This window comes from Scleropages formosus, chromosome 9, assembly GCF_900964775.1.
Source record: "Scleropages formosus chromosome 9, fSclFor1.1, whole genome shotgun sequence".
NCBI lineage: Eukaryota > Metazoa > Chordata > Actinopteri > Osteoglossiformes > Osteoglossidae > Scleropages > Scleropages formosus.
The window spans coordinates 9,346,008-9,363,079 of NC_041814.1; the positions used below are offsets into that span (position 1 = coordinate 9,346,008).

Genomic DNA, 17,072 nt, shown 5'->3' on the forward strand with positions numbered 1-17,072 from the left:
GACAGACTGGCGTCCCGTCCTAGGTGTGCCCCCTTCCCCTCCAGCCCTATGCCCTGCATTGCCGGGTTAGGCTCTGGCTCACCGCAACCCCATTTGGGACAAGCGGCTTCAGACTGTGTGTGAGAGTGGTTTTGATTGAATCAGTTTACATGATGCATTTAATGTGTTTGGTGACAACTATAATGCTTCCAATGTGAAGGGAAAGGATGGATCTCCAGGGCCAAGAGGACCAAGGGGGAGTAAAGGAGACAAGGTAACAATCTGCGTTTAGAGAGTAATCCAGTACTGATGTGACAAAGACAATGTTAAATCTATATATGGAGTTCTCTTTCTATTAGCATTTCTTTGTATTTCACATTTTCATCTGATTTAAATGACTCTTTTCCTGTATAATACTGCTTTCCAGGGATCTAAAGGGCATAAAGGGCAGAAAGGACTTCCTGGTGTCGATGGTGAGGAGGTACATTGATTTGCATGTATTAATTGATTATATCACATATTAATTAATACATTCATTAATTCATTATTACAACATATGCTTAACCTAACATAAATGTGAGAGGTTTGTGTTGTGAGGGTCACAAATAATAATGCTAACTGCAGAAGATTAACTGATGTGAACTTAGGGCCGAAGTGGAACAAGAGGACCCATGGGGCAATCAGGAGAAAAGGGTCATCGTGTGAGTACTAATTTCATTGGATCACAGCGTATTAAATAATAATGTTCGATTACCAGTGTACTCAGCGGTAAACAACGGTTCCAGTTGTTTTGGCTCTTCTATTTGTCTCTTTCTTACTTTTGTGCTTCGTGGACATAGTGAACAAAAATTTAATGTAATAATAAGTATTCTTTGGTCTATAAATGCTCCTGGAAATGTGTTGTTCAGAAAATCTACATTCCTAATGTAGGGTGACAAAGGAAGTACTGGGACTCCTGGTATAAAAGGGGCAAAGGCCTTTCAAGGAGAGAGGGGGAACAAGGGACCACAGGGGGCAACAGGCCCTCTAGGCAAAAAGGTGGGTTTAAATGTTCTTATGTAGTATAGTAAATTTGTACATTGATTGCTAGATTCTGCCCAAGTTTGTCCAAATATGCCTATGTCACTCAGTTATAAAATATGATAGTAATACTTTACAGTATTTGTGGCCTGTGAAAAACAAACACTGAGTGTCTTGTTTGACTTCCAGGGCCACAGTGGTGCTCCAGGACAAAAAGGAGAACCAGGACTCACTGGAGAGAAAGTGAGTTACAGCAGTGCAGCAACCTGATGGGCAAGAAGCTCCTCCGACACCACATAAAAAGCAAACAAAAATTTTGCCCTGATAGCAAGGAATTCTGGGTAAGGTCAAGCAATACAGCAGGTGTCATTTACTAAGCCTGCTTATCTTTCTACAGGGCCAGAAAGGTTTTCAAGGTCCACCCGGACTGACCGGGAGGTACGGTCCTGGGGGCAAAATGGGACGTGGTGGAGCCAGGGGAGAAAAAGGTTTTCGGGGGCTAATTGTAAGTTGCCTCAGAAAGGCAGTGATTATGTTACTGTGGATGATAAATGGTACATTTAGATTTTTTCTTTTCACTTAGTATTACCTTTTTTTTTTTTTTTTTATTTCCCAGTGTTTTTTGACATGTTCGTTGTATTATGTTGCTCTGCATTCATATTTTTGCTTTCTGATTGTTTCGAACAAAATGTATTATTGGGTGGCAAAATATCTGTTACTATTTCTCTTCTTGCAACTCGTATTTAATGTAAGTCCAGTGGTTATGTCTCCATCATCATTTCTTTCATTGCCGATAATAGCACATCATTTAATTATTGGAGTCATTATTTCGACGTTTTGTTTTTGCTAAGACAGAATAGTATCATTATGTCTGAGAGGCTGCAAAGTGCACATCACTGTGGGAAGACCAATCAATCATAGTTATAACATCAAATGCGTAGCACATGAATCGAAATCGTGATCCTCTTCACTTGTCAGGAAGAAAACTTAGACAAACATAATAAATAGAGACCGGCTTATGTTGGCATGAGCTGATACATGTTGGAATGGGTTGTAAATTGCTTTCATACTGATTTCAGGGAGAGCCAGGCAGGCTTGGTCCACGTGGCCTACTGGGACCAAAGGGAATGCAAGTGAGTTTACCATTTCTGTTCATGTATAGGGGGATGCTTTGTATTGTATAATGGTGTGAAAACATCCATTAAAATGAGCTTCTCTTGTTTAAATTAAAGAGAACGAGAACTTTGTTGTCTCCTGACAGGGTTTGCCCGGAAGCATAGGCCTTGCTGGAAAAGAGGGACCTCATGGAAAGAAGGTGCAGTGTGTCATTTAAATATATTTAATTTTTCTGCATGAGTCCTAATGAGTCCATGAGTATTCCATGGGATTCCACAAGCACATAGAACACCAGCACCTTTTCATTGAATGTTTTGTGTTTATTGGTACTGTTATGTGAACCAGTTTTTGGGTAAAAATAACTGTTCTTCTATTTTGTGTGCACCATCTGCATGCATCCTTTAAGGATGTCCAAAGACATGCTGTTCAGGTTCCCCCATAGTGCGTGAGGCACGGAGAGAGTGTGTTGCACTGATGTATGGATGAGTGACCCAGTGTAAGCAGTATATCTAGCAGTGTAAGTCACCTTGGTCAATAAGGTGTGTGGGCTGGTAACACTACGTAGAGTTCATTGGAAGTCGCTTTGGAGAAAAACACCTGCTAAATATATAAATGTAAATGTATGGATGACAAACTTTACTTGGCATAACTGAATTCCCCTTTTGTTGATACCAGTAAAGTATGTTGTGATGTGGACCCACAGGGAGATTACGGAGAAAAAGGAAATCCAGGGATCCGCGGAGTTAAAGGACAACAGGTGTGTTTAACCCCTGTTTACTTCACATTGCGGCAATATCCTGCTGATGACACTTTGACAGATTTTGACTATTTTGACCATACTAACCCTTTCTTCTCAGGGACCTAAAGGCTCTAAAGGAAGTAAAGGAGACTCGGGAATACAAGGCAAAATGGTGAGTTGTTTAAGATAGCCATACCTCTCATGATTTCTGTTATAATTTGGTGTTACTGATTAATCAAGCTTTATTCTCGCAGTTCATTATAGTCACAGATAATTCAGATGCACAAAAACATTTTGAATTTTCTTTAAGTGCAGCTCTGAGCTTAGTGTGTTTTTTTGGTGTATGTGTGTTTAGGGTCTGGAGGGAGATGAAGGACGCAGAGGTGCTCAGGGTCCCAAGGGAAGGCCTGGACCCCCAGGACGAGAAGGAGACAAGGGTCCCAAAGGAAGACAAGGGCCAAAAGTCAGATTTATTATACCTTTCAAAGTATTTATCATGTATTATTTAAGGCATAAGTGGCATTATTTTGCAACTTTTGCAGCTAAATCGTTTTTCTTTTTTTAAATATTATGGAGAGATTGAAAGGGAGCCCAGGAAAGAGAGGAAATAAAGGGAACAAGGGCAAGCTGGTGAGTGTTTGGTGAAGAAATTATTTATTATAGAAGTTGTTCAGTGGTCGTTTTTGTCTAAACACACGGTTTACAGTTTTGCAGACATAGCTTGCAGTTTTAGATGTTACTGATTTACATAAGTTGATCTTTTCTTAACTGAAGTGACATAGGTTTTGCACCATTTTTAAGTGTTCAGCAGCTGGGCCTTTCCTGACATTTGACCTTTTAGCCTTTTGATTTTGATTCCTGTTCCTCTCATTAGGCAGCCTACTGTCCTAATGTTTTAGCGCACATTACACAAAGTCTAGCGGAAGCATTTCTAATATTAAATGTACAGTAATGTTTTTGTTCAGCAGTATATAAGAAGCCACTTTATTTTAAATAAAATCATTTTCAGTTCAGTCCTAATAAAGTTCAAAATATTGTGTAATGTAGTGGGACAGCTGGTAGCATAGTGTAGTGAGCTGCTACCTTTGGACACAAAGGTCACAGATTTGAATCACACCTCCGGCTGTAGTACCCTTGAGCAAGGTACTTACCCTAGAATTGCTCCAGTAGAATTACCCAGCTGTATAAATGGGTGAATAATTGTAGATAAATTAATACTGTACGTCGCTTTGGAGAAAAGCGTCGGCTAAATGAATGAATGTACAAAGTGTGACTTTTACTGGCATCTTTTCTGTAGGGCATTCAAGGTCCAAAGGGAAGACGTGGCCCATTGGGAACACGTGGAACACCAGTAAGTTTGCAGAAAATCATATTTCAAATACTCTAGCACACTTCTCTTTTTCCACTAGTCTAACATTTCACACCTGGACTGTGTCTTGAAAATGTCCCAGACAAAGCACTGTTGATGGCATGTATGGAGTTTTCTCTAGTTTACTAAAGTTAATTACACTGAGATTTATTTTCTTTGTATGGTTTCGCAGTAAACGTGTTTATAGTTTCAGAACATGTTTGGGCATTTAAATCCCCTAAGTCAAAAAGAATCAAATATTTCTGCTTTTGTTTCTTTCCACTGTTTCAGGGTCCTGCTGGACTGGACGGTCTCCTTGGAGTTGTGGGAAACGAAGGTGATCCGGTAAAGCGTTTGTTGCACTACCACAACCTATAACTCGAAAATGCTGACGTCACCAGTTATTGGAGTGCAGGAAATGAGCCTCAAGTTAGAATGCTAAAGATATTGCTGAAATAAGTTTTCAACAGTTGTCCATTTCCAGATTGCTATGTGAAAAAAATGTACGTGTATTCCACGAAAAACCAGAGATTTGTTGTCAGCTGTGATTTGTTGTCAGCATAATTATAGTTTTTTTACCTCAATCACCCTTCTTTCAAATCAGTCAGATAGTGCCATGGGAGTAGAGTCACCCTTAGAAAAATAGTTGTACTATAAAACACCAGCAAGGTCACTACGTACAATAAGAAGACCAGATCTTTTATTAAATCACACTGTCTTCACTATTCACTGACAGAAGGGTTGTGCTTACAACAATATAACCCTATCTGACTTTTGTGTTATAGCCCCTTTAATAAGTTACCCTGTATTTCCCACCTTTATAATACTCTACTGCATTTTCTTATGAGAATTTGACTTACACCCAAATCTCATTTAAATTTATGCCCTTAAAGTCATACTTGTGAAAAAAACATCTTACAAGAGCAGAAATTTTAATTCAAAATATGACCCTTACAGACATCCACAACCACACAAGGTGAGCACCCTCCTCCCTACACACCCCTCAGTTATCTCATAATTCTGTATCAGCTCACATGCATTTTATTTTATCATTGTAAAACCATCATCTATCACAATACACACACACATTTTCAGAACCGCTTGTCCCATACGGGGTCACGGGGAACCGGAGCCTACCCGGTAACACAGGGCGTAAGGCCAGAGGGGGAGGGGACACACCCAGGACGGGACGCCAGTCCGTCACAAGGCACCCCAAGCGGGACTCAAACCCCAGACCCACGGGAGAGCAGGACTGCGGTCCAACCCACTGCGCCACCGCACCCCTCTATCACAATAATGACCCCTAAATTAAATGTTTTAAAGAAAGTGCCCAGATAAGATGAAAAGACAAATTTAAGCCTTACCTATCGATTTAAAAATCAAAGCTTAGCACCTCTAGAACTCTCTTCAAAGGCAATGCCCTAGGAATGACTTCACCATTCATTTTGATACCATTCACTTTACCATGATTTACCATTCATTTATTGCAAATGATACTTCTTGAATAACTCAGCAGAGAGGGATTCTGAGTGTTACAAATAATTACATAATTCCCAAATTGCCTTTTTGGGTATTATTATTATTATTATTATCATCATCATCATCATCAGAACTTTTGTTTAAACAAGCAGCACATCTGTAATACATATTCAATGGTTGCAAAGTGTAGTGGGAGAGCTGTACTACAGTGTAATATAAAGAATGCTTTATGTTGCATGAATTAAGAACCTGTGTGTTTCTAGGGGGATATTGGTTACAGGGGGTACCCAGGAAAGCCAGGTCAGAAGGGGAGGAGGGTGAGTATACATTACTACTGTGGCGTTCTTTTTCCTTTAACTCTGCAACTTAAAGCACTACTCAAAGTGGACGTTACACGATTTCAATACATCCCAAGTTGCCCCTGCATTTCTATATGTTCATATGCAGTCAGCTTCTTTTAATGTAGGAAATATAGATTGAAAATGACCTGTTACAGTAATAATGATCCTTGTAGTGATACAGCGCTTTGTATTCTCAGGGTCCAGTAGGACTACATGGTTTGAGAGGACTTCGTGGAAACCCAGGTCCTAAAGTATGTATCTGTATTTACTTACATATTACAAGCAAATTGGAAGGCTGATATGGCCATTAATTAAAGACAACAAAGCAAAGCATTTATTTGTCACATGGTCTTGTCAGGGTGTCCCTGGCCCAAAAGGAACGCGTGGCCCTCCAGGGCCCATGGGGCCCAAGGTACTATTATCTGTCCACTTCTACTGAATGCACAAGTCCTTTTGTAATTGCAAACAACAAGGTCTTTGTATTTTTTCTACAATCTAATATTAAATGCTTTGACCAATTATGTTGGGAACTGCACTGCACAAAAACGGAATATACTGAATTTAATTATAATTTAATAAATTATAATAATTTAATTATAACAATATATAATTTAATTAATTGGGGACAGCTGGTAGCATAGTGGTTAGAGCTACTAGCTTTAGAGCAAAAGGTCACAGGTTCAATTCCTACCTCTGGCTATAGGACCCTTAAGCAAGGTACTTACCCTAAATTGCTCCAGTGAAATTATCTAGCTGTATAAATGGGTAAATAATTGTAAGTCCCTTAACACTGTGATTCACTTGGGAGAAAAGCATCAAGTAAATGTAATTACTGCATAGATTTCTCAAAGAGCATTTCTGTGTGTGTGCTAAGGGCCTCCCAGGGCTCAGAGGAGAGAAGGGACATACAGGCAATCCAGGGCAAAAGGTACTATTCATCTCTTTTTTCAGATTAAAAGTTAGTATTTAGTATCAGATTATACAGTATACAGGATATAGTATCAGATTAAGAGTTAGTCGGCAAAGAATTGCCTTTACCCTATGACTTCTTGTAAATGTTATAAATTTCATTATCCTTGTATGTTCTCTGAGCTAAGTAGAGTAAACCACAGCACACCCTGTTTTTATTCACATTTACTGTGTCTACAATGCCATGCAAAAACTAAAACCGTTTTCAGCACATTGCACTTCTGGTCAAAACAGAGAACCATCAAAATGTGTTACAAGAGCTACAGATTCTTTACCTGTGGCCTTGTTTTAATTAACAATATTGTCCACTTTGTAGGGATTTACTGGTATCAGAGGGTTGCCGGGGTCTGTTGGGCCACATGGGCCCAAGGTAAGCCAGTCTGCTTAAAGTAATTAGTAAAATTTGTAGCGCGATACAAATATACATTGCGTACATTGTTGCGCATCATATTGCATATTGCACTGCATTTCATGCTGCACAAATATTTATGATACACTGTTTATAAATAAAGGAGGTGGGGTGGCGCAGTGGGTTGGACCGGGTCCTGCTCTCCGGTGGGTCTGGGGTTCAAGTCCAGCTTGGGGTGCCTTGTGATGGACTGGCGTCCCGTCCTGGGTGTGTCCCCTTATGCCTGTGTTGCCGGGTTAGGCTCTGGCTCCCCGTGACCCCGTATGGGACAAGTGGATCAGAAAGTGTGTGTGTGTGTGTGTGTGTGTGTGTTTATAGATATTTATATATTTTGCTTTTTTTGCTGGGGGGTGCAGTGGCGCAGTGGGTTGAACCACAGTCCTGCTCTCCGGTGGGTCTGGGGTTCGAGTCCCGGTTGGGGTGCCTTGCGATGGACTGGCGTCCCGTCCTGGGTGTGACCCCTCCCCCTCTCGCCTTACGCCCCGTGTTGCCGGGTAGGCTCTGGTTCCCCGTGACCCCGTATGGGACAAGTGGTTCTGAAACTCTGTGTGTGTGTGTGTGTGTGTGTGTGTGTGTGTGTGTGCGCGCTTTTTTGCCATATATGCATATAGATTTTATATACATTTTTACATTTCAATACTTGTTATTTTTTTTTTACACTGTGTCGGACAGTTGTATAAAGTATTTCAATGCACGTCGTACTGTGTATGGTTGTGTATGTGACAATAAAATTTGAATTTGAATTTGACATACCAGACACGTACAGAACCGTTTTAATCATCTTGGTAAGAAAGCTGTTTTCACCGTTTAGGGGAAACAAGGGCTGCAAGGTTACAAAGGGAACACGGGTCCAAAAGGCCAGCAGGTAAATCATGTATTGCTCCGAGTTTTTTTTATTGCTCCCCTTCTGCCATTCTACAATAAATACTATTGCTCTGCAAAGGCATAAAGAAACTGGAGCAAGAAGTGTCATTTTTCATACTGTAAACATATCCTCACCTCCAGCAGAATCTGTGAACCTGTTTTACAGCATGTTTCATTATGGCCTCAAGAAATTGTGTGTATTCCAGCTATTCCAGCAATTTTACCCCATTCTGTGAAAAATCACATTTTTTGACATTCTTAGGGTGTTTTTGGTCTGCGAGGTCCACTTGGACGTGAAGGGTTCCCAGGTCCTCCTGTAAGTTCCGTTTTGTCAGTGTTTCCTTTGGACCGGTTACGACATTAGGAAGTCAGGGGAAATAATAGAACCCCTCACAATAATAATGATAGCAAGCATTGATTAGTTTGTAGTGAAAAATATCCATGAACTATATATATGTTAATTAAAAAGTGATCTGAATTTATTTTCCAGGGTCTCTTTGGGAGAAAGGTAGGTTTCCGATTAAAATTCCAGGGCGGATGTGGTTGGCTGAAGGATTTCTGAATGCCTGCAGGACCTTCTTTTGCTCTCTGTTGCTGTTCACAGGGTATGAAAGGGGTTCGAGGGCCCTCTGGAAGAAAGGGAGTGAAAGGACGTCGAGGACCAAGGGTAAGAACCGTTTGCTACTCGCCACACATGTTAATATGGCTGTGCGAGCAGGAGACTTAAGCCTCAGATTTAATATTCCTGGTGCCAACTGTCTCTGGGGCTAAATATATCGCTTCACATTCGCTAAAGTAAGAATTTTACGACAGAAAGCTGAGCAAATAGCCATATTTCACACAACATGTAATTGATTGCAATTATTTTCACTTATAATTAATGTGTGTTTGGAATACAGAACTGGAATTAGAATGTATATTTTAGTACTTTCCTGAATGCTTTAGTGATGTGTCAGTAATGATTTAGTAATTTGTTCAGAAAGATTTCTTTTCTTACAGGGAAAACCAGGTCCTCCAGGAGAATTTGTACCAAGAAGCCAAAATGTAGGTGCACAGTTTCATTGTAAACTTTTTTTATTGTCACCTGAGATTGTTAGGGTTTCATCATTCGCACTGGTCAGTGGTTGAGGACTATTTGTTTTTTTTTGAGAGTGAATTAACACAGGAGGAGGGTGCAGTGGTGCAGTGGCGCAGCGGGTTTGGCCAAGTCCTGTCCTGCTCTCTGGTGGGTCTGGGGTTCGAGTCCTGTTTAGGGTGCCTTGTGATGGACTGGCATCCCATCCAGGGTGTGTCCCCTCCCCCTCCAGCCCTGCGTCCTGTGTTGCCGGGTTAGGCTGCGGTTTGCCCCAACTCCCCTTGGGACAAGCGGTTGAAAACATTGTGTGTGTGAGTTAACACAGTTGAAGCCTTGTAGTCATAAACTGAGATTTGAAGGTTTTGCATGACCTGGTTTTCAACAATGGGGGCGTGGTGGCGCAGTGGGTTGGACTGGGTCCTGCTCTCCAGGGGGTCTGGGGTTCAAGTCCCGCTTGGGGTGCCTTGCGGTGGACTGGTGTCCCGTCCTGGGTGTGTCCCCTCCCCCTCTGGCCTTGTGCCCTGTGTTGCTGGGTAGGCTCTGGTTCCCTGTGACCCCGTATGGGACAAGTGGTTCTGAAACTGTGTGTGTGTGTGTGTGTGTGTGTGTGTGTGGGGGGGGGGTTTTCAACAGGATCAGGGTGCACTGGAAGATGAGGCAAATTTTGGCTGGCCTAAGGGCACCAAAGAGAGTCCTGCTACTACTTGCTCAGAGCTCCATCTGACTCATCCCCACTTGAAAGACGGTGAGCATTATAATCCCACAGCATGGCACAATTACTGCAGCACAATGTTATATAGCTTATATAATAATAATAATAATGTCCGAGGTGGTTTGCAGTATCAGGACATTGTTCATGAACCATACCCTTTAATGTGGAGATACGTACTTTTTTTTTAACAACAAATTCTTGTTTCTAGGGTACTTCTATATGGATCCTAATCAAGGTTGCCCTTTTGATGCCCTATATGTCTACTGTAATTTCACGGCTGGAGGTCTGACTTGCGTGTCTCCTGTCAAATCACAGGTACTTTGTTACACTTTTTGATAGCCGCATAAACACCAGATTTGTATACATTGATTATACTGTAAATGAGTATACAAAAATTGTCTATACATACAATCATAAACAGGATATAAATTTGTAATATCATTCAATTTGTTCAAACTTTAAATTTGCTCAAAAATAAATTTCAACAACAATGTTGCAGTTGATTGCTTTGAATGAAAACAGTGGAGTGGCGTTTGACAAGTGACCCAACACCACTCCTGCTAGAAATGAAATGACATGGCCTAAATTGCACAGGCTGGGGGAAGTCAAATATTACAACTGTTAAAATGTTTCATCTGAATGTATTTTTAAAATCCTTTGAAAAGCATCAGTGCTGAAAAATATAAGATATAAAGGAGTATATAGAGAAAATTAAGATAAGGGTAATAATGTTTGAGTTCCAGCATAGCTGTAAGTATTTTTTATTATGGACTGAATATAACATAACTGAAATTTTTACCCAGCGCAGCTGAGATGTACTGTTTCCACGAATGTGTAACAGTTAATATGTTGAAACGTGTTTCGAACCATATTCCATGTATGAATTACAAAATGTGAGAATTCATTCTCCTCTCTGCAGATCACAGTAAGATCAGAGTCGGAGAAGAAGGTCACTAACGCCTCTATGCACTGGTTCAGTCGGCTTGGAAATGGCTTCAGGGTAAGATACACACCAGCATTAATGCAAAAATGGGCCTTACTGTAGTAACATGAATATGTAACATGTGTGATATAGCGCAGCCCCATACCGCAAGAGAAGAAAGTCCTGTTATGTTAGGTAGACAGTATAAGGGAAGTAGCCCTATTGTGTTAGGGTAAGTTTTAGTGTTAAGAGAAGTGACACACACACACCAACTGAAACCGCTTGTCGCAAGTGGGGTCGCAGTGAGCCAGAGCCTAACCTGGCAACACACAGGGTGTAAGGCTGAAGGGGGAGGGGACACACCCAGGACAGGACGCCACTCTGTTGCAAGGCACCCCAAGCAGGACTCAAACCCCAGACCCACCGGAGAGCAGAACCCAGTCAAACCCGCCACGCCTCTGACTGTTACTAATTAAAAGAAAACATTGGCTTAACTTTTGGGTTTTCTCTTCTCAGTTTGAATATACAGACCTCACTACAGTACAGCTCCGGTTCCTGCGCCTACACAGCTACTCAACTTCGCAGCGTTTGACCATAGCGTGTCCTGCATACAGCGCCACCCACAACACCACATCCAGCTGGAGAAAAGCCGCTAAAAGAGCTATACATCTCCTGGGAGACAACGGAAAAGATATCAGACTTTCAGGCTCATCCTGCGGTACCAGCTCACTGCAAAGTTGCAAGGTATCAAGTATTGTTAGTTAAGGGTCCAAGGAGGGTATGTTTGAAGTTTAGCATTTGGGGCTACACCTGTTTCCATGACAACCGGTGCAATGTATTTATTGGCCACTTGATGTCAGCATAAACAAATAAATTATTGGAAAATGTGTTATTAGTTATGGGGTGCGGTGGTGCAGTGGGTTGGACCGCAGTCCTGCTCTCCCGTGGGTCTGGGGTTCGAGTCCCGCTTGGGGTGCCTTGCGGCGGACTGGCGTCCCGTCCTGGGTGTGTCCCCTCCCCCTCCGGCCTTACGCCCTGTGTTGCCGGGTAGGCTCCGGTTCCCCGTGACCCCGTAAGGGACAAGCGGTTCTGAAAATGTGTGTGTGTGTGTGTGTGTTATTAGTTGAACAGTTAAGGTCAGTCAGACTGTGACCCTCACCAGGACAAGCAGAAGGAGACTGGCTCACTGTCTGGGTGACTAAAGGTCATTATGTCAAAGCTGAGGTTTGATTGCTTTGTCAGAACTTAACATAGCGTTTTTTTTTTAAATTCAGTGACGGTTTCATTGTGATATCAACGTAGAGAAGCATCTGCTAAGAGAATAAACGTAAAGGTAAATGTAAATCCATGTGCTTGCGAACACACTGCTTCCTTGTGTTTGCAGGTAGACATAGAGCTGTCGGTGAAGAACAGAGCAGATGTTCAGAGAAGTGACACAAATCTGCTGCCTCTCAGGGACCTGGGAGTGAAGGAGGAGGGACACATCTGGACAGAGGGTTTCTCAGCAACCTTAGGTCCCCTGTGCTTTTTGTAGCTGTGCTTCATAAAAGGCGGCTGTTCAGCAATGGATGACATGCTTTTAAACACTTGATTGTGAGACAGCGGTGACACCTGAGTGGCGGCACTAGGTTGTACCTCTTTGGCGGAAAAAGGGAAAAAAGAGGGCCAAGGGTCATTCAGCCGTCAGCGGAGAGAAGCGGCACACTTTGCACTCATTCAAGAGGATTAAAAGAAATATTTCAACAGCTCTTAGGCAATCTCTTAAACGAGTAGTCAACAAATGTAAAAATACATTTTACAATAAGGTTATGCCGATTGTTAACCGATGTTTTAACTTAAGTTAATTGAATGTTATTTAAGGAGTTTGTGCTTAATAATTGCTAGCATTACAACAAATGGTAATGATAGGGTTATGAGTGATTAATAAAGCCTTCTTCATGTTTAATCTCATGAAGGTCAGCCTGGAATCCATTTTTTTTTGTCCTCTGCAAGTCTTTAACTTTTCTGACACTGTCACTTGTATACAGATGTTTTTCATGCTGTTATTATGCAGTGTATTTATGCTGTTATTAGCATGGTGTATTTGTTCCATTTTGTAAGAGTGTATAAATATAGAGGGGGTGTGGTGGTGCAGCAGATTTGGCCTGTGCCTGCATCTGGTGGGTCTGGGGTTTGAGTCCTGCTTGGGGTGCCCTGGAACAGACTGATGTCCCATCCTGGATGTGTCCCCTCCCCCACCAGCCTTACGCCCTGTGTTGCCGGGTAGGCTGTGGCTTACAGTGACCCCACGGGGGACAAGCAGCTTCAGATAATGTGTGTGTATAAATGTATAAATAGTTTCATTAGGGTAAATAAGGTTAATTTAACTTATTTCTTAAGGCTGGCATAAATTATATCATAGATGTACGTACAACCACTATTGAATATTCAATGGATTCCACTCAATATATGCTCATAAACACACACACATACACTGTCTGAACCGTTTGTCCCATAGGGGGTCACGGGGAACCGGAGCCTAACCCAGAAGCACAGGGCACAAGGCTGGAGGGGGAGGGGACACACCCAGGACGGGACGCCAGTCCATTGCAAGGCACCCCAAGCGGGACTTGAACCCCAGACCCACTGGAGAGCAGGACCCGGTCCAACCCACTTTGCCGCTGTGCCCCATATGTTCATAAACACACACACACACACACACTTTCAGAACCGCTTGTCCCTCACGGGGTCACGGGAAACCGGAGCCTACCCGGCAACACAGGGCGTAAGGCCGGAGGGGGAAGGGGACACACCCAGGACGGGACGCCAGTCCGTCGCAAGGCACCCCAAGCGGGACTCAAACCCCAGACCCACTGGACAGCAGGACTGCGGTCCAACCCACTGCGCCACGGCATCCCCATGTTCATAAACATATTTTAATATTTTCAGTAAATATTTGCAAAAAGCAGGCTCTTTCTCAAGAATGTCATTATTTATGAAACACTGACAATGAAGTTACAAGATTTATGTGCATGAAGTGGTTCAAAATCATAAAAGTGTTCTGAAGCAGAAGTAAACATTTCTTACAACGCTTTTGCTGACTGCTCTGATTTCAGCTGCAACATCAGTCATTCTCTGTTTGCTAATATAATGGAACCACATTTTCCCACTGAGGTCTTCCAGGTCAGGGTGCTGACGGCCTTGTTCTCCCAACTCAGTGTGGGCTTATCATCAGTGCGGTTGAGCGGCCTGCAGCCAAACTGGACAAAAACCTGCCTCTTGGGACGTCCCTGTGAATGCCAGAGCAGGATGTGCACTTTGTTTCCTCGCTCAGACAAAACCACAATCTATACCAGCTCTCTCGGCAACATTTCTCTTCATGTTCTCAGCAGCAGTCTTGCGGTGGATGTTGATGATCTAAAAGCTGCATTCCATCTACTGTATGTGACTTGATTTGATGACGACTGCACTGGTTTGGGCTGCATCAGCTCCCTCAAAGATGTTTGACTATCATGTGCGCACCAGTCAGTATTAGTCTGTGTTGTGCAACGGTTCTAATTATGGAATTTTTGTTCAACCCCCTTGCATTAAACATATAGCACACCAGGAGGTGGGGGGGTGGCTCGCAGTAGTCAGGAAAGTCAAGACTTCAAGGTACGTTTAAGGCACGTGTATATCAGCACGGCATATCGGCATATTGGTTTTCCTTGGTATATCCTGACCTAACTGACCTCTCCTCTGTGCAAACCTCTCTGTTGCCAAACTGATGACATCGGTCGTATGTCTGCATCCTCTTATCCACGACACCCTTTGCTGTTGCCTCGAGCATCTGATCTGCACCTGCATTAAACCGGCACCATGCTTTCCTCCTATTGACTTGAGGGCACTTCAACCAACATCTCTCTACCTCTCTGCTTATGGGTTGGGTCTGAACCACATGGATTTCCCTTTGGGGCCACTGGGTAGTGATACTTTTGTGCTGTGACACCTGTTCTATCTGCTAATAATTTCAATGTATAAAAGCCTAAAATGTTTTACCGTGAGTTTTATCATGAAACATTTTTAATAGATGTACGCACATTTTAATAACACTTTTCTTACACAAAAGTATTGGAAATCAACAATATATTTCAAATGATCATTATCATTTAATGCTGGTTTTTACCAATATGGAGAATCTGTAAACTGAGCCTAATAGAATTCCACCTCGAAAAATACTCCAGAATTTTTGGTCTTTTTTGGGGAAAACTGCACAGACAGATTGACTTCTTGAGAAAAACCTGTATTTTTCACATCTCAGGCATCTAGTCTCTCTTGTCATTTAGTGCTTTCCTTATGGGATAATCTGAATGAAAGTTTGTGTTGTAACACACTGCACTCTGGGTTCAGATGGGGTTAAGAAGGATACACAGGCAGGGTTCGTTATGAACGTTTATTGGAACACCGGCACACAGCGAGAGGTATCCGGGTAAACACATTAAATAATGTTTTCGGTCCAAAAGCCATTTTTCCTCAAGAACCTGCACCTCAAGCCAGCCTACTCAGCGCCCCTCAGACTTTCTTCCTTTTTTCACTGGCCAACACACTAACCCCCCTTACATTCCCCTTGAGTTTCCACAGCGGTTGAACACAATTCCATTTTACCCACAGTTCAACAAGTTGCAATAAACTCCTTTTCCTGCTCAAACTCACCGTTACGTGGGTCGTTACAGTATGTTTACATATCTAAGATGTTCATGTACTTGACATTACACAAAAGTTTTAGTAGCGTATACATTTCCAAATATGTTTTTCAAAGATTGTTGTCTACACACACAATGCCCCAAGTGGGGTCGTGGCAAACCGGAGCCTAACCCGGTAACACAAGGCGCAAGGCTGGAGCGGGAGGGGACACACCCAGGACGGGACGCCAGTCCGTCACAAGGCACCCCAAGCGGGACTCGAACCCCACCCCCGTCCCACAGCGGGCCCCGGCCAAACCTGCTGCACCACCACGCCCCCCCAGGCCTGTTGTTATTGTCAAAAAATGAATGTAGCTCAATGTCTTTGTATGAATGGTGGCACCTGTAACATTATTGTACAGTCTAGAATGAGTCATCACAGTGTTGCTAAATGCGCTCATGTGGCATGTTGTACATCCTGTTTGGGAGTGTTGCCCGTCACGCAGCGTTTTTGTGTGACACAAGTTACAGCCGTGGGTCAAGGTTCTCGAGGAAGTTCCGAAACTGCAAAGGCGTGACCGTTAAAAAGGAAGTGCGTTCGGTCTCATGCTTACGTATTAGGGGTTCGCACTTGGAAGTGAAAGAGGCACACATCTTCCCAAGTGCTGAGTAAGATCTGTTACACAGTTCATCTTTTGTAACAAGTATCAGTTCTTAGCAAGAATGAGTTTTTCTACGCCTGACCACCACACAGCATTTACATGTATCCATTTAGCAGGCACTTTTCTCCAAAGTGACATACATATCGTATCAGAGAAAGAATATGAAGAGTTCATTACACCAAGAGTGTTTATAATCTTCTCTGGAACCTTTCAAAGTAACATTAAATCAGAATTAATCATGTTAATTTCCATATTTTTGAGGAATCAGTCTTACTATAGCTCCGTGTCTAATATGTTCCTGTATAAGTACACAAATTTCATAACTTAATGTAATGTAAATGTTTATATATCATCTCAAAAACAAATATTACTAGTAAGGTGATTAGGAATCGTCGATATTACGATGAAGTTTTATGCAGCTGCTTGTGTGATGTATTTTTGATTCATATGGTGGAAAGAAACTACTTTAGAATCGCGTCTGCATCTAAGTCTCTCTTTCGCCTAACGTAATGCACACGTTGTATTTTGTATGAGACGTAGTCGCTCTGGAGATAGGAGTCTGCTAAATGAATAAATGTAAATGCAAAGTAAACTTTGGGCACCATTTTAACTGATTACAACCACGTGATAAAACAATTAACATCAGACATGGTGGTTTTAACAAAGCCAACCATTCATCTCCACCCAGTGTACTGTACTGTAATGTTAGCGGGCCTCAGGACCATTTCGCCAGGTCCTCAAATTATGAACTTTGGAGATACATATATTCCAAAATTCTAACTTCTTCCAAGTTAAAG

General features: G+C 42.3%; 1 long non-coding RNA gene across 1 annotated transcript; it reads left to right on the plus strand.

Annotated features, from left to right (window-relative positions):
* Positions 1-8,529: 8,529 nt before the first annotated feature.
* LOC108919043 (uncharacterized) lies at positions 8,530-9,341 on the plus strand. Its single transcript, XR_001964884.1, has 4 exons — positions 8,530-8,580; positions 8,755-8,772; positions 8,869-8,931; positions 9,264-9,341. It is a non-coding gene; the product is annotated as an uncharacterized LOC108919043 (long non-coding RNA).
* The last annotated feature ends 7,731 nt before the right edge of the window (positions 9,342-17,072 follow it).